This window comes from Cupressus sempervirens, chromosome 11 (genome assembly GCF_028749045.1).
Source record: "Cupressus sempervirens isolate cs-2001-9-10 chromosome 11, ASM2874904v1, whole genome shotgun sequence".
Lineage (NCBI taxonomy): Eukaryota > Viridiplantae > Streptophyta > Pinopsida > Cupressales > Cupressaceae > Cupressus > Cupressus sempervirens.
In genome coordinates, this window is record NC_143128.1 from 219,466,733 (window position 1) to 219,489,864 (window position 23,132).

General features: G+C 31.1%; 1 pseudogene; it reads right to left on the reverse strand.

The window, feature by feature from the left end:
• Positions 1 to 9,621: 9,621 nt before the first annotated feature.
• Positions 9,622 to 10,747, reverse strand: LOC149528948 (ricin B-like lectin EULS3; annotated as a pseudogene).
• Positions 10,748 to 23,132: the final 12,385 nt, after the last annotated feature.

A 23,132-nucleotide genomic window follows, 5' to 3' on the forward strand; every position in this document is an offset into this window, starting at 1 on the left:
GCTCTTACTCTTTTCTTTTTATAGAATTTCACCATGTTCTCAAAGTTTACATGACACAACCTTTTATGCCATTACCATACATCCTTAACTTTTGAAAATAATCATGTGTCAATTGTAGTATCAAGATAGAATAAGCTACCCTTTTTTTTCATTCTTATTCCAACCTTATTACTTCATCATCAAAGATATTGACTTTTCTATTTTGAAATTCCAACTTGTAACCTAAGTTATTCAACTGAGAAACACTTAAAAGATTAAAATTTATTCCTTATACCCAATATACATCATCACATCTAATCTTATTATTAGACATAAGTGATCTTCTACCTTTCAATGGACATGGAACACCTTTGCCTAGTTTAATAGTTCTACCATTGTAAATTTCTTCAAATTTATCAAATTTACTTAGATCATCCTTTATGTGATGTGATCATCTAATATAAATAATTCATGAGTCATTCATGCTAACATGTGAAATAAGGGTGAATTTAATTTCATACCTTTATCCATTGGGATCTTCCTTAATTGCGACTTATACCATCTCAACCATTTGCTTGTCATCATCAAAAATAGATTTAGTGTTCTCTTCTTTAGCAATGTAACATGACTTGGTCCCTTTATCTTTGTAATCTTTGTTCTTCATATACCTACAGTCTTTCTTGTCATTTATGTCACTCTTACTCCTGTTAGGATATTTAGTAGAAAAGTGACCAACCTTGGTACTATACACGGTGAATTTGTGTATTCATGAGACCTTAGAGTAGAGTACAGTTAGAATGACAATGAAATAATAGAAACCTAAGAAAACCTTGTCAAATAGAGACTCTACGAACATCTCATGTTTCCATAACTGCAAATGCTAAGATTACTCTAAGACAAGCATCTTAGTGATAGTTCTAGAATAGGAGTCTGCCTTGAATGCAGATCTACAAAGATGTATGCAAGATCTATGTGATAATGCAAATTATATGAGTATGATAACCCTAGAATGCTATGATATGAGTATGAAATAGACTAAACATATGCTAAAGGATACTAGATAACATGAAAATAATGTTCAAATTCTATCAAAATGGTATTGAATTTCTTTAACAATGCTAAAAGATGATAACTCTAAATGTGCCTATAGTGTAGGTTCCTAAAACTTGGGTCCCTTTTTCTCTTGAATATCCCTCCTATTTATAGGATTTTAGAAGGGGTTGGGGTAAAGATCAAGATTTTACTTTTGACAAACTTAGTTTATGAGGATAAAAGAGGATTTTTCAATTCTTTTAAATGTGAAAATGAAGATTTTCATTTTGTGAGGATAAAGGAATTTATTGATTAAATAAATGTTCCATTTATTTTCAATTTTTTTCTTTTCCTTTTTCCTTTTTAATTTTATTTTATGATTGTTTTCCCCCTTTTTAAAGTTGATTTAGGTCCTTTATGATCTGATAGATTAATTACTTGATGTAATGATTGATTTGGAAGTCCATCAACTTCCTTTGATTTTATCCTTAATTTTGTGTCATTTGATCAAAATCCCATTGTTTTAGGTCTTTTCCAATTTTTGGGCATCTACAAGTACATTTGAAAAAATCAAGGGATGTTTACCCTATTACTTACCTTTACCTCTTGACAACCTTCTTATCAGAAATGCTTCAAGTTCATCCAGATCATCCTTTAATTTTGATCCACTTTCTCCATCAATTTTCTTCTCTTTCTTGGAATTTCTAATGGCTAGTGAATATTTTAAAGAATTTCCAATTGTAACATATTATTGTCATAACTTCTCAATTCAAATGTACCCAACCGATCAACTAAACTATCAAGTGTCAATACATTACTAGGCATAACTCTAACCTCATGAATAGTAGAAACCTTGATAGCATAAATAGGTATAAGAATCATGAGGACATTACTTAGAATTTTAGAATAACTAATAACTCCTCCAACAAGTTTTATTGCACTCAGAACTTCTGTGATTCAATTTTCACATTATGCAACATTCTCACCTTCTTTCATTCTCATGTCATCATGCTTTCTCTAAGACATTCATCTTTGGCTCTTCTCACATTATTGTCTCCTCGATCTACAAGTGTAAATTTATCTGAAATATTCTTGGCAATAGTGCAATCCTTGATATCATCAAACTCAACATCATTGAGCACATTAGTACTCTCAATCATTAGGTTGTTTTGCTTTCTCTTTCATTTATTCACTCCACAGTTAGAGGAATTACAGGGGTAGTGTATTCATTTCTAGCTAATATGTGACATTATGTCTAATTCTAGATAGATGCAACTTCATTCTATCCATGATGAGAGGTTCTCTTTATTCAGTCTTGTTACTTCTCTCATATACATTTTTGATCTTCGGTTCAAGTTCCTTTAAACTTCTTACTCCGAGCACTATTCTTTGATACCAATTGTTAGATAACTAAGAGGGGTGTGTGTGGGTGAACTAGTTATCCTACAACCCCTTCAAACAATTTCAATACCAACCAAAATTCATAATCATCATAAACTTTTACTTTGTGTATTCATTTAACTTCAAATTTACATCATTAAATCACTTTACTCAAAACTATTAATTTAATATTCTATTTTAATCAACTGACAGTAATAAAACTTAGTTATTACTAACCATAAACTTAGTTGTTAGCAAGTTGTAGTAAACTGTAAATAAACTTACAACATAAAATAAAAGACATTTGACACCAATATTTTAACATGAAGACCTTGTTAAGAGAAACACCATTTGGGACCAGAAACCCAATTATTTTCACTCTTTTGAAGTGAGCTCTATTAGGAGACAAGCTTGTTAAAGGTTACAAAGCTATTGTAAATGTGATCTTGTAAGCGGATTTTAACCAAAAGATCATCCAAACCTTATCACTCCTTGATCTTGTCTAAATACATGCCTTCTCTAAAAAACTTACAAACACCACTAATTGATCTTACCATATATGATTTCATAGACTTGTTAAGTTCACTTATTTTATAAGATTTGATACTAAAATTATTAGAATGAAACAGTGTAAAAATGATCTATTTAGGTATAAGTCTACCTTGTTCAAATATCCTTATCTTTCAGTCTTCTTTCTGATGTTCCACTCTAATCTCTTTTCACTATTCTCTCATCTGTTTGATCTACACCTTATCTTTCTCCTTCCTCACCTATACTTGGTTCACCTAGTTCAAGTATATTCTTTCAACTCCTTCAATAGTTCACACAATCACAACCTTAAAAATCAAAACCAAAGGCTAAAATCTATCTTGAACATCTCATTAAATATTCGTTCATGTGCTATCATATTTTTCTATTTATTTTTTCTTAATCATAATCATCAATCTTAAATTCAATGTAATTAACAAAATAGAAAATAGAACTTTCATAAAATTGCATCCTCTTCCTTATCTTACTCTAACCTCTATCATTAAATCCTCATTGAATTTTCCTAGTTGTTGATCTTGTAAAAAAAATTTACACATGCCTTTGAACATCTCAAACATTCCATATTTCCATTAAAATTTGACCTAAGATTCCATCTTTTCTCTTTTGTTCTTCCATTTATTACTTAGTGAACAAAATAGTTCACTTGGGAAATATGGTACTCGATCAATGCTAGACTTTCTCAGACATACTAAATTTCCAAGTTGCTTAGCTAACTTCTCGGTGAACATAATAGTCACTTGGTGAATACAATATTTCTTGTTTAACCTAATCATTTGGTTAAGCTTGTGTAGCTCATTACAATAAAATACTACATGAATGTAAAATAATCAAACTAACTTAATATTATCACTTTTCAATTCCTTTAAGTGCCCATTGTAGACAATACTTATGAACTCTGTATGCATCATACTTTCTCCAAGTAGTCTTCACCAATCAAATCCTCTGCATCAATCAAATTTAAATAGTGCTCTACAAAGGAAGCATAATGTCTAGCCAACTAAGACCTTCACATCAATGAAAATAAATAAATAAATGACATGACTCTTTTGCATAAATTCATAAGATTACCAATTACATTATCAATTGGGTCTAACACATTAATCTTTATTACAAACTATATTTGTAGTAGGAAGAAATGCACAACTATATAGTATTTATATTAGACTTTCACACTTTAAATTCCAGCCATTTTTTTAGTGTAACCTTAGAGAGTCTAATTTTAAAAAATAGCTTTTGGTTGCTATTGCTAATTTAACTACTTGTTTAGTTGTTTATTAAATTTTTATTTACTACTAAAGAAACATACATAGAACCTTAGGTAGTAGCTCTTTTGGTTCTCTTCTTTCACATTCCATGTTGTGTAATATAGAAGAAATAATATAAATTTTGTGTAAAATAGAAATGAGAATATGTGAATATTTATGGAGAAGACAAGAATAAGATAATTTTTTAATTAAAAATAAATATTTAGAAAATTAAAAAATAAAAAAAATCTCAATAAAAGTAAAGTGCCTAATTAAATATCAATTAATGTCAAATTGAACAATTAGCTATCATTATTGAGGTCCTTCGGCTCTCTTCTCCTCTGACTACTCAATTAAAGTGTTAAGTTTACAAAAACCCCTACAATGTTTGTTAAGTTTTTGTGCTTATAGAAACTGTTAAAAATCCTATGATTGTGTAGAACAGAGTATGAAAAAGAAAAATTTATGATATGTAAAATGGAGAATTTCTTATGTGTTAAGTGGTGGGCAATAATTTTAAGAGGGAACATATGGATTTCAAGTTATGGAAAGTCAAATTGAAATCACAAATAGAAATAGCTAAATGAATAATCTCAAATGATAGCGCAACCATAACGAGTTAAGGATTAAGGGTGATCTTGACCACATAACCATGTCAATGCTTAGAGTGCATTTATTACACTAGGAGCTTTAATGGTTTCCTTAAAATAATTTTATAATAATAATAATTAGTATATAATAGGGTTAAATTTATGTTAAACCATATATATTTCTTAAATATTTATTACTTGAAGATTTACCAAGTTATTTGCAGTGTCCTCCATTTACTTTTATAATTAAAGAGATGGATATATATAGTTCTAGGGCAATACAATCTTAGAGAGACTTGGGCTGACAAAGTATTCATGCTAAATTCTCTTATTGACAATCTACCTCACATCACTAGGTTACACAATCCACTACACCTTGTAGCTCATGTAGCTAAACCCAAACATGATTCTAGAAAAACTACACAAATTTATTAGTTTGGGTTAGTTATAAATTTATAATCAATAAAATAAATCATCAAAATAAATATCATATTAACAACTAATGGCATTCTAATTTTATTATATTTTCATCTTCCCAAGTGGCACCTTGTTCCCCATATTGGTCCCAAAGGACCTTATCTTATTAGATAATTTAGGTGCGTAGCTTTAGGTTGCACTTTTTCGAAATTACAAGTGATTCGAGGAGGATATCCCCAACCTCCTCTAGTCGTATTACCTCTCAACTAGTTACATGATTGGGGTCAGAAATACATTTCTTAAGAAATTATACATAAAATACATTATGAATGTGTGAAAGACATAAAATACATAAAACTTATTTAACTTTATTTTTAGCTTGAATTTATTTGTCACATTTCCTTAACATTGAAAACTTGTAAAATGACATTAGCACAACCATTATGATCACATCATTAGACAACTAATATGGTAATCTATCTTTCTTATTAAGGTGTTCGACCTTGAATTATTCAAACTAGCATATATGCATAAAGATGGCAACCAAAGTAGGGGTAACTATGCATTGTGCATGGTTTGTTCCTTTTCAATATTATAAATTATATTGATAGCAAAATCCTAATTGTTTTAAGGGAGATTAATTTTAGTTAGTAGTTGCTGAGCTTGATCATAGTTTCCTAACTTGAAAATAGATATTTGATTCTCTTCCTAATTTTTGACATCGCCACACACTTGGGAGACAATTTGAACATAGAGATTTGAAGCACAAGATTATGTTCAAGAAGACTAAAATCATAAGAGAATAAATTCTTTGAATTATTAACTATATGTTATATTTCAAAGTTGATGAGTCATAAATCATAAATAAATCCCAAGGGGAGTTGGATAATTAGATTTAAACTAAACATAAAAGGCACAATTCAAATATTGTTTGGTTCTTTTATTTAAATTTTAGCAAACTTATATTGATGGATATATGTTATAATTTATTTTACATATATCATAAAACTATTTATTTTATATTGTTATATTTTTGAACTTTGATTAAATTTAATTATAGGTCTTAGTTTTTGAATTAATAACAACCAAAACAAGGGGGTTGGCCCATAATAGAAAACTAGTAAATTACTAGTGGATTACCATCAAAACTAAACTAACCCCTATTGCTACTAGGAACAAAAACAAATTTTGATACCATAATTAAGAGAGTATCAATAGGGTTAAAAAAATGCCTATTATCAAACTTAGTAATCTAAAGAAAAATAACAATAACAACCTTGCAAACTAATAAGTCTAGTGACTAGTAGATTAACATCATAAAAAGAAAAAGAAGGGAGCCCTTAAGATTTCTTGGCCCCTTTCCTCCCCAAGAGGATGTTTACCCAGTCTTCTGCCAGGAAGTGAAATAACATCTTAGAGTCCTCCTTAGGTAGGTCCCCATCAATATCCTTGAGTAGGCATAGAGTGGTAGCCACAACATGTTTCACTTTAACTATGAACTTGGTTAGTAGGTGCATTCTCTCCTCTAGCGCATAAATTCTCTCCCACACCTCATTACCAACCTTATGTAGACCACCTGAATTCCCATCAATACTAGTCTTTGTGGTATCCTATACAAATAGGGAGTTAGTAGCATTTGCAAAAGCAACCTTGACAGGGGAGGAGATCATTATGAGGGAAGGCATCCTATCCACCGTATTAGGGAACTGATCCTTTGTTAGGTCCACACACCCCAGCTCAACTATCACCGAAACATGCAACACATCCTTATTCTCCTTTCTATCACTCAAATTTGACCTAGAGCAATCTGAAGCCTCCTCCTCCACCTCCTCCATACCTTCCACCATAAAGTTAACTAATTTTTCTTTCATCCTCCATTTGGGGTAGCTTGAATCCTTCAAATCTGACTCCTCCTATGAGCCTCCCTCCTTCAACTTCCTCTTAACATTAGATTTTTCTAACCTCCCTGACCTCCTCCTACCCCTTCTCCCCTAATCCTTCAACTCCACCACCACCTTCTTCTTCCCTTTATCCTACTTCCCTCTCTTCCCCATGGGGGAGGGATTCACCAAGGACCCACTAGGTGAAAGCTATGGGGTAGGAGTTTTGGGACCTATAATCCTAACAAGAACAATTTGGGGCAAGGGGTTTAGATGGGTAGGAATGTCAATTTCCACAATCTTAGGGTAGGCCAAGGCAAGGTGGAATTGGTGCAACTTAAAAATTAAACCTTTGTGTAAAAATGTTTAACCCCCTTTTTCATTTTTTCTTTCACATCAACAACAATATACTCTAATTCATGTAGAAGGAAGAAAGGAAGTGAAATAAAATCACAGTGGAAAAAAATAAATTAGGAGAGGAAAGTGATAGTGGTAGCAGACTCCATGTCGTCCTTCTAGCGTAAGATATTTCATCAAAACCAAACAAACCTCGTTCCATGGGTCAGGAAGCTTCTCTCACATGAAACCACCTCTATGCCAAATTAGTTCCTCATCATCCACGAAGAAACATTGTAGGCTCACATCATCTGTCACCCTTGTCACCTTCTACCATTTCCTACCCCTCATGGCAAGGCCTGTCGCTAGAGCAATCACCTCCTCTAAAATATGAAATGAGATGTCGTTTATGGTAACTCTATGGATCTCCTAGGAGTTAACAAATTGCATAGAGAAATTCTCATCGTGCCCATTAAGTGCCTCCATAAATGAGACAAAACTACCCTCCTTCAGTAAGTACCATAGTAAGTTTCTTTTGATGGTCTATAACTATTGAATAATATTTATTTAAATTAACTCAATATGGTGTAGTAAAATATATGCTTTAACTTTTTCATTAAATATAAATTGGTTATTTTTTATATATGATGCAGGGGCATCCAAGAGTTAAGGCTATTGACTAAGATGTGAGTTTTGGGAAAAAATTACTTCTGGGGGTCATAACTCTTGACTCAGATGTGGGTTTTGGCTAACATTTCATAGGTTGTTGCATGAGGAGTTATTCAGATTGCCACTTGATAGGTGGTTGTTTTGACATTTTCTTAGGAACCTAAAATATCATCTTCACCTTCAAAATTGGCTTTTCATGATTTTTTCCAATTCTTTTAGAAAATTATTTTTGTAATAAATTTGAAATAAGTTTTGTGCTTTCGTCGATTAGTTAGCAATTCATCTTGCCTTAGTTGGGGCTATTCTTGGGGAAAATGGGATTTGTAGGATGGGTTTTAAAATTACCAAAAATGAAAAAATCCATTTTTCCCAAAAAAAACTACCAAATATTATAATTTGGAATTGTAATAAGTAGGTGTTTCATTTCATTGTAGAGGCAAAGTAGAGTTGCAAAAGTTTAATGAAGGATTATGGTGTTTTGGAACTTCTATGTTGTGTCATTTTCTAATTTATTTTTTGAAGAGTTGAGGGTTACATTGATATATTTATAGCAACTAGTCTTGTATGAATAATTATCTTTAGATTAGTGTCAAATCCATACATTAAATACACATTATCTAGATAAATATTAATGGAAAGCTTATATGACTCCCAATTTTCTATAAAAAATTATTTGACAAGTCTCCTATTCATAACTATGACTTCATGGCCACATCATCATATATGTTACAACATCAACATTCTTATTTTGAATGCATCCAAAGCAACACAAAATAAGTGAGTTCAATGATGGTGCAAACCACACACCCATACTTGAGCAAGTGATGTAACATCACATGATTGGTTTCTTTTTAGGATAATGGGTTGATTTCACTCAATTATGAGTAGTCACCATGGTCAATAACTAATTTTAAAATTTGCATATATTGATGTAAACAAAAATTAAAAATTGTGAGTATATATATATATATAATAACTCCTATTGCAATACTTTCACCTACTAGATCTTCTCCCCCAAATGAGTTCAAATTATTAGAATGTAGACATATAACACTTAGAAAAAGGTGTGAGTTTAGTTTACTTTCTATTTTTTAATTTTAATATTTATACACTTAAATCATAAGCCAATTTAAGATTGTGAACTTAATATATAAGTCTAATAAGATATTTATTGAAAAAAATTGAACATTTTATATTCTTGATAAGATACAATTAATTTAAATTTTTTTACATATCTTTACAATAAAAAATTTTTAATTATAAATTTACTTTATCAACATTTCAAATTCCGTAACAATATATTTCTATCAAATCTCTAATAGAAAATTCTCACTAAGAATTCTATCTTACAAATCATTATTTTAATAAGTCAAATATCATTTCAAACAAATTATTGCACACTTATAAAATTTTCAAATATACCTTTTTCTTGATTAAGCATTCTTTTCAACCCAAACTTTTAGTTGATCTAAGAAAATCAAAATAGGAATCAGGATCTAATATACCATGCTAGTCGCAAATTATAGCACGTTAATAAAAATCATCTAATATAATATATAGAACAACTTTATTTATAGATCAGGCCATAGATACATTGATCTCCACAGTTGAAAAGTTACATACTAAGAACATACATAATCTACTTATAGCAAGTATATGTCTCTATACTATATATGCATTAGTATAAATGTCATGATTATCATTCTAATAGTAAGGGAAAATCTTCCAGAGCTGGTTGTCCTATTTGTTCCACTTCCATAGAACAACTCTAGTTCCCTCTTCAACTCCTCCATGTTTCTTGTCACGTTGGAATGCATCCAAGTTGAGCCCAATTCCATTAGCCATCCTTATGGTCGTGTACCCATATCCCATGTCCTCACTCTCACTCCAAAGCACACTCTCATCATATGAACCACGCTCATATTTGGTCGGCAACACCTGCTGTGAAACAACTTAATACTTTATCATCAAAACCCTAATGTATAGTCACTAGGTCAAATTCAATATCACCTTTCAAAACATATAGATCCTACTAGAAAAGAGGCAACAAAGAACAAAATGAGTATATACCTCCTAAAATGTAGCAGGGGCACGGTGAAGAGCTTGCCCAGTGGCTTTGTTCACAAGCCCAAAGTTCGGGTGACCCACCAACTCTCTCACATGGTTGCTCCTTCACTCATCTTTCACCAATTGCTACATCCATCCATATACACAATACATATATATATCAAGAGTGACCCAAGAAATAAAAAACTATCACTAAAACAATAGGAGCAAGAAACTAAAACATTTAAATACATATCAATTTATGGACATAAATTACAACACAAAACATGTATAGTGAAGGAAGCATATATATACCTGAGTTGAGTTGCTTGGATTGTAGTAAACAAGAGTTTCCCTACCATCTCTAATACCCATGGTATAATCAAGATTGGCCTTAGAGTAGACCTTCACAATCTACCCTTGTGGAAGGTTGTGGTGTCTCTATTGCTCAGGTTGATTATAACAATAGTTTTGCTCCATATTGCTATATGGAGGAGGGTACTGCTGCTGGCCGTACCCACCTTCAAAGTCATTTGGGTAGCTTGGGCTCCCATATTGGTCATAGTATTCCATGCTTGCCTTTTAGTTTAGAAAATCAGATGCAAAAATCAATGAACAATACAAATGAGTACAATCAACACATCCAAAAATCTAGTGTTGCACACGAAGACAAAACATATTGCAATCAAGTATCATTTTCTAAGAGAATTAGTTGAAGATAAAGAGGTAAGAAAGGAATATGTGAACACAAAAGAGTTGGTTTCTGACATATTTACCAAACCATTACCTAAGGATGCATTTTTCTAAGAGGAAAGCTAGGGGCCATTACCCTATTTGATACTCACTAGAGTACAAATTAGTGATGCATTTGTTGGAATTATTTACAATAACTAGGAGGGTGAATCAGTTATCCAATGTCCAAATGTACAACTAGAAATTTTCACAACTTAGTGAACCCATATCCATAAAACATTTTCATCATGCATGCATCCATTAGATCATACAATCAATTAAACTTGTAGGTTACTATCAAATCAACTTTGTAGAAATGTAGGCATGAAACATAATAGATTCAATAACATATTGGACACAATGATTTAATGTGGAAACCCAATTTTAGAAAAACCACTAGTAACATGCTACTCATTCTCACTCTTCTAAGGTGATACCCTATGAAAGACCAACCCTATTGAAGTTTACAATGCACACTATTAAATGTGACCTAGTTAAAGGATTTCAATCACCCTATTAGGAGTGAGACTTGTTAGAGGACTTTAGATCATTCACTTCAAATGTCACTTGGTTAAAGGATTTACAAATGATTGTTAGGTCAACCTTAATCCAAATGATTTACCCTAGACTAATACAATGATTAGAAAGTAATAGTAAGGCTAGATTTAGTAGCAACTTATAATACAGTTGTAGATTACATATCAGTCCTCCATTCTTCTTTTCTTTTACACACTTCAACTTTGATAGCTTGTTCACCCTTCAAGCAACAATACCCTTAAGCCTTCTTACTTTTCTTGCCAATGGAGTCTCTTCTCTTAGGTCACTAAATAAAGCAATACCCTAGACTCCTTGTCTTCCTTAGGTTCTCTCACATGACAACTTTTCTTCTAATCAAGCATCTCTATAAGTTAAAAATTAACATATTCTCCTATTCAACTTCCATCATCCATTTTAGGGTTAGGTTGGATTATGTAGGATTCACTAAATCTACTCATCATTTCATTTTATTCCCTTCTAGAAACTTCTCCTTCAATCTTTTTTGAGTTTGCCTCAAAATAGTTTGTCTTGAATTCTGTGGCACCAACTCATCAAGCTTATCTTCCACATAGTTCACACAATCCAAGAAATCAAACTTTTTGTTTCACAATCTTTCTCATAATACTAACACTCTACATTAACTTGCTTCTAATGCTCGACACATACTGCATTGCTCAGCATCCACTATCAAAGCACTCGACAGGAACTAAAATTTATTTGTGATCAACATCAAATAAACTTTACTTGGCTTACACTATATCACTTGTCTTACACTAAAATTGACTTTCCTCAAGTCCAAATACTGTTCTACTCGACTTGCACTAGCTTTTCTCAGCACCTACTATGTAGATTGTTAAGCTTGGCAGACATAATTCGTTTAACTTGTTCTTCTAAACTTAATCAATGTATTCATTGTTTTCAACCTTAAGTAGATTATCAATGCACTATAATATCACTATCTAAACTAATACTTGTACCCTATTTTCATATCATAAGCAACCTTTCCTCTAGTTGCTATTGTTACCTCATTTGATGAAAACCTTTTCATCAATCAAACAAATAATAGTACTAAATTCATCTAAGCAATTGTCTTACCAACAAGTAGAAGGTTTGACTTCAGTGAAAAAGTAATGGTTTAAATACATATTCATACTTGTATCAATCTATTTTCAATAATCTCCCTCTTTGGCATTGATGGAAAACCAACCTGACCAAACTTTATTAGCTTAACCAACCAAGAAGGAAATAGTTCCTTGTATTGAAATCTCTCCCTCTATCAACAAATTTCATCTTTTGAATAGGTTAGACAAATATTTTGTTTTGATCAACAGACAATCAATCAATTCATCCTTATGATTCCCTCTAGATCACTTCTTATATCTAATTTTACATTAACTCCCTCTTACTAGGTATTCCATGTTTCTTCTATGTTTTCTTTCATCTCCATTTTTTTAACAAAAATATCTCCTTGACTAGTCAAGATTTCTCCCTCATTAGTCAGGATTTCTCCCTTCAAGAGTCAAGATTTCTCCCTCTTTGAAAAAAATGCCAAATACTTGTTATATTAAGATGTAGATATGAACATTTTTAGTTTCTCCCTCTATTACCTAGCTTGCAACTGATTTATAACTCCATTTTTTTGATTACTTAATGCAGCTCCTAAAGTAAGATCCACTGCATTAATGCATAACATATGTCAATCAACTTGTTTGATGCAAGGTCATTCTATTGCTTCTTAGATAGCTTTTGATAGGGGTATCACCCCTAATTTACCTCTTACATACTCATGAGAATCCTTACATAATGCTTTTGTGAATATATCAACTATTTGTTCTTTTGTGTTAACATATTCTAGTTTCACCTCTTTATCTTGAACTAACTCTCTCAAGTAATGATACTTGATTACAATGTGCTTAGTATTATATGCATCACATGATTCTTTGATATATTTATAACACTTATATTATCACAATAAAGTATCACAGGTTCAATGATTTCCTCCTTCATGCCTTTGAGTAGCTATTTGATCCATATAATGTTTGTACAATTTACCACAACAATAATATATTCAACTTCAGTAGTAGATTGAGACATACAATTTTGTTTCTTGCTAGTCCATGTTACCAATCCTTTCCTAAGAAAAATTCTCCTCCACTAGTGCTCTTTCTATCATCAATATTTCTAGTCCAATCAACATCATTGTAGGCTCTCAATTCAAATTTCTCATTTTCCTTGTAGTATAGACCAAAGTCCCCTATTCCTTTTAGATATCTCATTATTCTCTTAACATTAATCAATTGATTGTCCCTAGGATTACCAAAGAATCTTTCAACTATCTCAATAGATATTGCAATATTAGGTTTGCTGTGTACTACGTATTTCAATTTTCCAATCATACACCTATACAAAGTTTGATTCACCTCAGCCGAATCATCATTCTTTGACAATTTATGGTTTGTCACCATAGGTGTGCTTACTGGCTTGGAATCCTCCAGTCCAAAAGTTTTTAATATCTTCTTTACATATTTTGACTAAGTGATGTATGTACCATATTTTATTTAGGAGACTTAGATCACTACTACAATGGTTAGAGAGTACTTGAAAACCCACAAAGAACTTGATCTCTCCAAACATAGACATCTCAAATTCTTTCTTCATTTCATTTGCAAAAGCCTTACATAAAGTATCTTGACCTCCAAATATGATATCATCAATAAAAATTTCAAATTGTAAAATACCTTTGTCTTTCTCTTTCTTCAAGTACAAATTGCTATTATTGTCAGTCCTCTCAAATCCAATCTTCACAAGATAATTATGAAGCCTTTCGTACCATGCTCTTGGTTCTTGCTACAAACCATATAAAGCTTTGTGTAGTATACATACCATTTTTTTTGTGTTAGCATCAACAAATTCTTCTGGTTGTTCTATATAAGACTGTTCCCCCAATATACCATTCAGAAATGTAGACTTAGCATCCATTTGATAAAATTTGAAATCTTTGTATATAGAGCAAGCAAGCATAGTTCTTACGCTTTCTAATCTTGCAACATGAGTGAATGTTTATCAATAGTCTATCCCTTCTTCTTGTGTATATCCTTTAAAAACTAATCTTTCCTTGTTCCTTGTGACTTCACCATTTTCATCCAACTTATTTTTGTATATCCACTTGGTTGCAATCACATTTTTATCTTTTGGTCTAGGAACTATAGTCCATGTCTTATTTTTCTCAATTCGTTCAATCTGTTCTTTCATGGCTTTACTCTACTCCACATCTTCTAAGGCATATTTCACTATTTTAGGTTCATGCATGCTAAGAAAACATGTATCATTTCTCAACTTGTTCCTTATCATTGGTCTAATACATTTATCTCTGATAATCTGTGTGTTAGGATTAACCTTAGATGGAAATAAAAATTATATGCAAATATAAATAATAATACAAAATAATAGATTGCATAGAAGATAACACAAGACACCAAGATTTAACATGGTTCACCCAATCCTTAGGCTACATCCACCAAACAAAAAGTCCAATATTATTACAATCTAGTGATTACAACCAGATTAAAATTTGTAATCCATTGAATTTAATTTACTTAGCTCATTTGAAAGATTTCTTCTTATAATACACATAAAACTTTCTCTTGGTTATGATCATCTCAAGATGGTAGATTGATGGTACAAAGGGTGCGTGAAAAAAGCTACAAGTGGTTCCCTAGAGGATATCCATCAGGTGCTCGAATTTACTCTACCTTTGCCTCCACCAACTCCCTATCTTAATAGATCTTAATGTGGATGAGATGATTAATCAAATGAACATAATTATTTGACACAGGAATCTTTCTCTCTCCTTATTACAATCATCTCAAGATGGTAGATTGACGGTGTAGAGGGCGCATGAAACAAGCTACAAGCGGTTCCTTGGAGGATATCCGTCAGGTGCTCAAATTTACTCCGCCTCTCCCTCCACCAACTCCCTATCTTAAGAGATCTTAATGTGCATGAGAAATAGATCCCTATTTCATCCGTATGAGTTTTATAATCTTTTATCTGATCATTATTTAATTCTAATTATCATATTATAATATGATAATTTATTATTTCCTATTGATTTTAAAATCGATCCCATTTTATTATAACTATTTAGTCAAGATATTGATAGTAGGAGTTAGACTATTCAATAACAAAATATGTCAATAATGGGAAAGATACTAATAACTATATCTTGTGTTAACAATTTTTCATATAATAACAATATAACAATTTTCCATATAATAAGAATATATGAATAAGATATAACTTACCTCCTTACCATACCTTATTACCATTATGTGTTTGAAGTGGTGATTTAGAAGTATGGGATAACTTCTTATCCACTTTCCTTTGTGTATTTCCTTGCGTACATATCTACTCAATGTATTTATTTTAATATGTTTTCTCATTATCATTAGAAAATACATTGAGTAATCTGTCATTCACTTAAATCATAGATTCATAATGAAATAAACAAATAGTACTTACCTTAACATTACCTCAATATTACCTTTAACAATATTCTCTTTAATCTTTTCCCGTGCTTTCCTTGTAACTCTTTGCACGTATATCTCTTTCGATATCACTTACCATTGTAATAATAGATTTATATCCTTTATATGATTTTGTTGTCTTGGTCGATCAATACAAGAATTTTCCTTTGTTTCTATAAATTTCATTTATCCTCTCTTTCAAGATGCCTCAACAATACAGGCTTAGCCAAAGGGATCACAGCAAGAAGGATGTTCACTTGTTTATCCTTTGAATCTAGTTGTTCTATTATGGATAAAGTATTCTCTATTGCTCCACAATTGTGAAGTAATTCATCCTTTGATTGTGGTAAACATGCAAGTTTATATTCTAAACAGTAGATTTTTTCTTCAAGAATTTGTTCTTGGTCCTTGGCAACAAATTTGGGTAGCTGCCTAAACATGTTTGTAAAATTTTGGTGCAACTTAAGCCAACTACTACTACTGAAATGGCCACCCCTATTTTGAATTTTAGCAAGTACAATGCCTGATAAATCAAAATGTAATCAAAATGGGATATTTCTCCTAAGTCACCTCCTCCATACACACTTCCAAGTACATAGTCAATCGTATTGATTTTTAGCTCGGTAACCTAGACACTTTCTCAACCTTTTGACGATCAAATATTTTTGTGTAGGTGTTAGCGCTTAGCCTTTCCTACCAAAGAGATTCAGCTGCCAATAGCTTGTATAAGAGATGTAAGCAACTCAAGTACAAACTTTTCATTTATGGCTACCAGACTTTATGTATTGCAAGATCTATTTTTTCTCCTACCATTGAAATTCAGTTTTGTCTAGTCTACAAGTGTAAAGCAATTAAAAGATGATTGATAGCAAGTTTAATGTCCCAACCCTTGAGTTGTTGATATTGTGCGGTCATTTTTAAGACTATTGTCAGATCAATTTTCCATTAGTGTTGTTATAGACTCTAAAATCCCTCGACTAGATACTTCCTCAATTTTTCACTACTCTCTGTTAGTAATAATAGCTTGTTTATTTTCTGGTTACTTGATGGTATAATATATAATTAAATTAAAAATAATAATATATTATTGGTATAATAATAATACGTTACTAAGGTAATAAGGTAATATTAAAAGGTCAAACCATAGCAATAATATCTTGTTTATTTCTCCTAAGTCACCTCCTCCATACACACTTCCAAGTACGCAATCAATCGTATTGATTTTCAGCTCAGTAACCTAGACACTTTCTCAACCTTTTGAGGATCAAATTTTTTTGTATAGGTGCTAGCACTTAGCCCTTCCTACCAAAGAGTTTCAGCTGCCAATAGCTTGTACAAGAGATGCGAGCAACTTAGGTACAAACTTTTCATTTATGGCTACTAGAATTTATGTATTGTAGGATCTATTTTTTCTCCTACCATTGAAATTCAGTTTTGTCTAGTCTACAAGTGTAAAGCAATTAAAAGATGATTGATAGACAGTTTAATGTCCCAACCCTTGAGTTGTTGATATTGTGCGATTATTTTTTGGACTATTGTCAGATCAATTTGCCATTAGTGTTTTTATAGACTCTAAAATCCCTCGACTAGATACTTCCTCAATTTTTCGCTGCTCTCTATTAGCAAAATAATAGCTTGTTTATTTTTTGGTTACTTGATGGTATAATATATTATTAAAGAATAAATAATAATATATTATTGGTATAATAATAATACGTTACTAAGGTAATAAGGTAATATTAAAGGTCAAATCATACCAAATGTAATGACCCCTTTTTAATTCTTTGACCCATTATTCAAAATTTAGTATAATTTTAGGAAGTCATTCTAGTAATAACTTCTTATCCACTTTCCTTTGTGTATTTCCTTGCATACATATCTACTCAATGTATTTATTTTAATATGTTTTCTCATTATCATTAGAAAATACATTGAGTAATCTATCATTCACTTAAATCATAGATTCATAATGAAATAAACAAATAGTACTTACCTTAACATTACCTCAATATTACCTTTAACAATATTCTCTTTAATCTTTTCCCGTGCTTTCCTTGTAACTCTTTGCACGTATATCTCTTCTGATATCACTTACCATTGTAATAATAGATTTATATCCTTTATATGATTTTGTAGTCCTGGTCGATCAATACAAGAATTATCCTTTGTTTCTTTAAATTTTATTTATCCTCTCTTTCAAGATGCCTCAACAATACAAGCTTAGCCAAAGGGATCATGGCAAGAAGGATGTTCACTTGTTTATCCTTTGAATCTAGTTGTTCTATTATGGATAAAGTATTCTCTATTGCTCCACAATTGTGAAGTAATTCATCCTTTGATTGTGGTAAACATGCAAGTTTTTGTTCTATACAGTAGATTTTTTCTTCAAGAATTTGTTCTTGGTCCTTGGCAACAAATTTGGGTAGCTGCCTAAACATGTTTGTAAAATTTTGGTGCAACTTAAGCCAACTATTACTGCTGAAATGGCCACCCCTATTCTAAATTTTAGCAAGTACAATGCTTGATAAATCAAAATGCAATCAAAATGGAATATTTCTCCCAAGTCACCTCCTCCATACACACTTCCAAGTACGTAGTCAATCGTATTGATTTTCAACTCGGTAACCTAGACACTTTCTCAACCTTTTGATGATCAAATATTTTTGTGTAGGTGTTAGCACTTAGCCCTTCCTACAAAAGAGATTCAGCTGCCAATAGCTTGTGCAAGAGATGTAAGCAACTCAAGTACAAAATTTTCATTTATGGCTACTAGACTTTATGTATTGTAGGATCTGTTTTTTCTCCTACCATTGAAATTTAGTTTTGTCTAGTCTACAAGTTTAAAGCAATTAAAAGATGATTGATAGAGAGTTTAATGTCCCAACCCTTGAGTTGTTGATATTGTGCGATTGTTTTTCAGACTATTGTTAGATCAATTTGCCATTAGTGTTGTTATAGACTCTAAAATCCCTCGACTAGATACTTCCTCAATTTTTTGCTACTCTCTGTCAGCAATAACAGCTTGTTTATTTTCTAGTTACTTGATGGTATAATATATTATTAAAGAATAAATAATAATATATTATTGGTATAATAATAATACGTTACTAAGGTAATAAGGTAATATTAAATGTCAAATCATAGCAATAATATCTTTTTTATTTCTCCTAAGTCACCTCGTCCATACACACTTCTAAGTACGCAATCAATCATATTGATTTTCAGCTCGGTAACCTAGACACTTTCTCAACCTTTTGATGATCAATTTTTTTTGTATAGGTGCTAGCACTTAGCCCTTCGTACCAAAGAGATTCAGCTGCCAATAGCTTGTACAAGAGATGCGAGCAACTTAGGTACAAACTTTTTATTTATGGCTACTAGAATTTATGTATTGTAGGATCTATTTTTTCTCCTACCATTGAAATTCAGTTTTGTCTAGTCTACAAGTGTAAAGCAATTAAAAGATGATTGATAGAGAGTTTAATGTCCCAACCTTGAGTTTTTGATATTGTGTGATTGTTTTTTAGACTATTTTTTGATCAATTTGCCATTAGTGTTGTTATAGAATCTAAAATCCCTCGACTAGATACTTCCTCAATTTTTCGGTACTCTCTATCAGCAATAATAGCTTGTTTATTTTTTGGTTACTTGATGGTATAATATATTATTAAAGAATAAATAATAATATATTATTGGTATAATAATAATACATTACTAAGGTAATAAGGTAATATTAAAGGTCAAATCATACCAAATGTAATGACCACTTTTTAATTCTTTGACCTGTTATTCAAAATTTAGTATAATTTTAGGAAGTCATTCCAGTTAACATGCCTTAGATCCTTATTATTATTCAAAATGGAGGGATTGAGAAATATAATTAATTAATTTAATTGATTTATAAAGTTTCACTCTATAGCACCAGGCAAGCTATTCTCTCAGGGTTATGACTATCTAGAGATGGTAGAGTGACAGTGCAAAGGGCGCGTGAAACAAGCTACAAGTGGCTCCCTGGAGGATATCGTCAGGTGCTTGAATTTACTCCACCTCTCCCTCCACCCACTCCTTATCTGAAGATGCCATAGCTCAGAAGAGAGCAAGCTTCCTAGACTATAGTTGAAAACTATATCTTTATTGGTAATCTTTAAGATTGTATAATGTAATGAGATCTTAATATTTTTATACACATATTTACAAATTGAAATATTAATCATTGTATATATATATATATATATATATATAATACTTTATAATATAAATTTATTTGATTACATTCTATGCATACCCACGAATTATTTTTACTAATCTAAATGGGTGAATGACATAGCCTTTTAATTAAGCTCAATGTAATGCATATGATATTAATCCTCATAATTTACTCTACATGTGATTCGATTACATATATCTATATTAGAACACAATTGTGATGTTCAATAACATGAACTCCATTGTGAATTTATAATTATGATATTGCAGCCGAGTCCAAATAATCATACTTGTATTAACAATGATTCACAGATTTGCAATTCTGTGGTACGATAGTTTGATTATACCTCAATACATCCTATGGTAGTGGTATAGGTTTTGAGCAAGGTGATTTTCATGTGGCTTACAAATGTTCTTATTTCTTCATTAAATCTTCTATTTTCTTATGCCTTATTCACTCATCTTACTTGATGTATCAATATATTGTATCTTGTTACGTAGCAATAATAGCTTGTTTATTTTCGCTACTCTTTGATACCACTTGTAAAGAACCCAAATTGAAGGTCCATCATGTTTTCATGACTTTCCATTAATTTATATTCTTTTTGCCATATTTTTAGATGATTTTGATAATCTTCTCTCTTTAATCATTGGTTCAATTATCGCTATTCAAAAACTATCTTTAGTTTCCTTGTCATTTCACTATCAAATCTAAACTATTTTTTTTTAAAGGCTGCTAGCGTGTCCATCCACGTTGGACTTGTCTTCAAATATTTATTGTTGCCTCCGTATGATGTCTCTGTATGTTGTCATTTACAACATTTGACATCAATCTTTTCTTACAGATCTCTGTCGCCATTGGACTTGTATACACTTGTTCCCAATACATATTTCTTAGTTCGTTGTTTTAAGAGAACATTTGGTATTGTTAATTACATGCTTTTTGGTCCTCAACGTAGACCCCACATGATATGGTTGAATTCTGATACATATTTACCTTGGTGGCTTCCTCTATATTATTGATAGTGCCTCTGAAAATATGTTGATCATTTCTATCAAACTGGACTGCTTATATGCTTCTATGAATCCTATCCATTACCTTTTATTCCTCCATAATAATCTTTTAATTGCAGAACTCCAAATATTTCCTTATGTCACCATTCTAATTCTCTGTGATCATCCATATCAATGAATGCCTCGCTTTAGTTCATTGTGCAAGTTATATACACCATAGTGATGATGAGTCACGTCACCCCATCTTAACTATGATTATGAATTTAAACATAGATTATTACTTGGAAGATAAGGATTATATTTAATCTAGATTCCACATTTAACATTTGAAGAAGTGTATGTTTTGTATTATTGCCGACTAATATGATTCCCAAATTTTAATCGTATTTTGTCTCATTATTGATGGAAGTCAATTAAATGTATCAATAATAATATGAATTAAATAAATATTATATGATTGTCAATTCTCATTATATCATATTATTATATCATTTTTGGTTGCTTGGTAATTTATTGATTACTATATATTAGAAATTTGAATTGTATTACTTTTTCATTATATAATAATAATTATTTATCAATATTATATAATAATGCTTGATGCACTACTATTAATATTTATATATTCAATATTTATTTAATAATAGTGTACATAATTTATTAATAACATTATTGTTATTATTATTTTTATTAAAAATGATTTGACCTTTAATATTACCTTATTACCTTAGTAACATATTATTATTATACCAATAATATATTTATTTATTCATAATAATTTACTTATATTACCCTAATTAGGGAAAATGACATGCTTCAAGTTGTTATACATCTTCCTCATCTATATCACTATCACTAGACACATATTTTACCTTTTTCTTCTTCTTCTCATTCGGTTCCTTCAATGACAACTTGGCTTTGAAAGAAGATTCAACATTGTCTTAGCTAATCCTTGTACTCCTTTTCCATATCATAACACAACCTTTCCTCTAGGTGTTATTTTTACCTCATTCGACCAAAACCTCTTCATCAATCAAACAAATGATAATACTAAAATTATCTAAGGAATTGTCTTACCAAAAAGTAGCAGGTTTGACATCAACCAGAAAACAATGATTGAAACGCATATTCATATTTGCATCAATCTGTTTTCAACAACATCAACCAAACTATATCGAAGATTTATCAAGTTCATGCAAAGTACTCAGAGTTCATTGCATATGAATTAGTACATTAGGTAAATTATAAAACATTGTATCAAGTCCTTGGCATTTTGATGTCAAAGAGGGAGAGATTGAATCATGTCATATTTCATTGAGGAAGAGATTTATGTATTCAGAGAAGAATTAGAGGAAGCGATCTACATATCAGAAAGAGGGGGAACTTGATCTGATGGAGTCTAACTTGATAAGATGGAAGAGGGAGTTTTCATGGTTGAAGAATCATAATAAAAATGAGGATATTTGATCCAAAGTTTTCTTTTCTTATGACATGTTGTGTTTCCATCAATACCAAGGAGGGAGATTGTTGATAACAATTATTCAATTGTATATTGTCATTGATGTTACACAAATGTTATACTCTAACCAAGTATTGCTAGTTGGAACCAACCTTAGAAGATTCTTGTATCGACTAAGTAGAAGACAGGTTTAGTGATCTAGTTGAAGCTGAGCTAGGTTGGTGTACAAAGGAGTTTAGTTGTAACTGAACTAGAAGTTCAGTGTAAATAAAGTTAGGCTAGTTACCAAGGAACTCAGTGGTAACCAAGTGACTTAGTTTGAGTTCAAGCCAACTTACATCAAAATAACTTTCTTTTGTTATTTGGTTTATGCAAGCTGACTTAATGGATGTTAATTTTTTAATATAAGGGCATTCAAGCCAATTTGACATTATACTTTATATATATGAAATATTAATTTGTGGGTTGAAATATAAAAGTTGTAAAAAGAAGATAAGATGTGAATGAAGAAAGATATCTGATTAAGGGAAGAATAT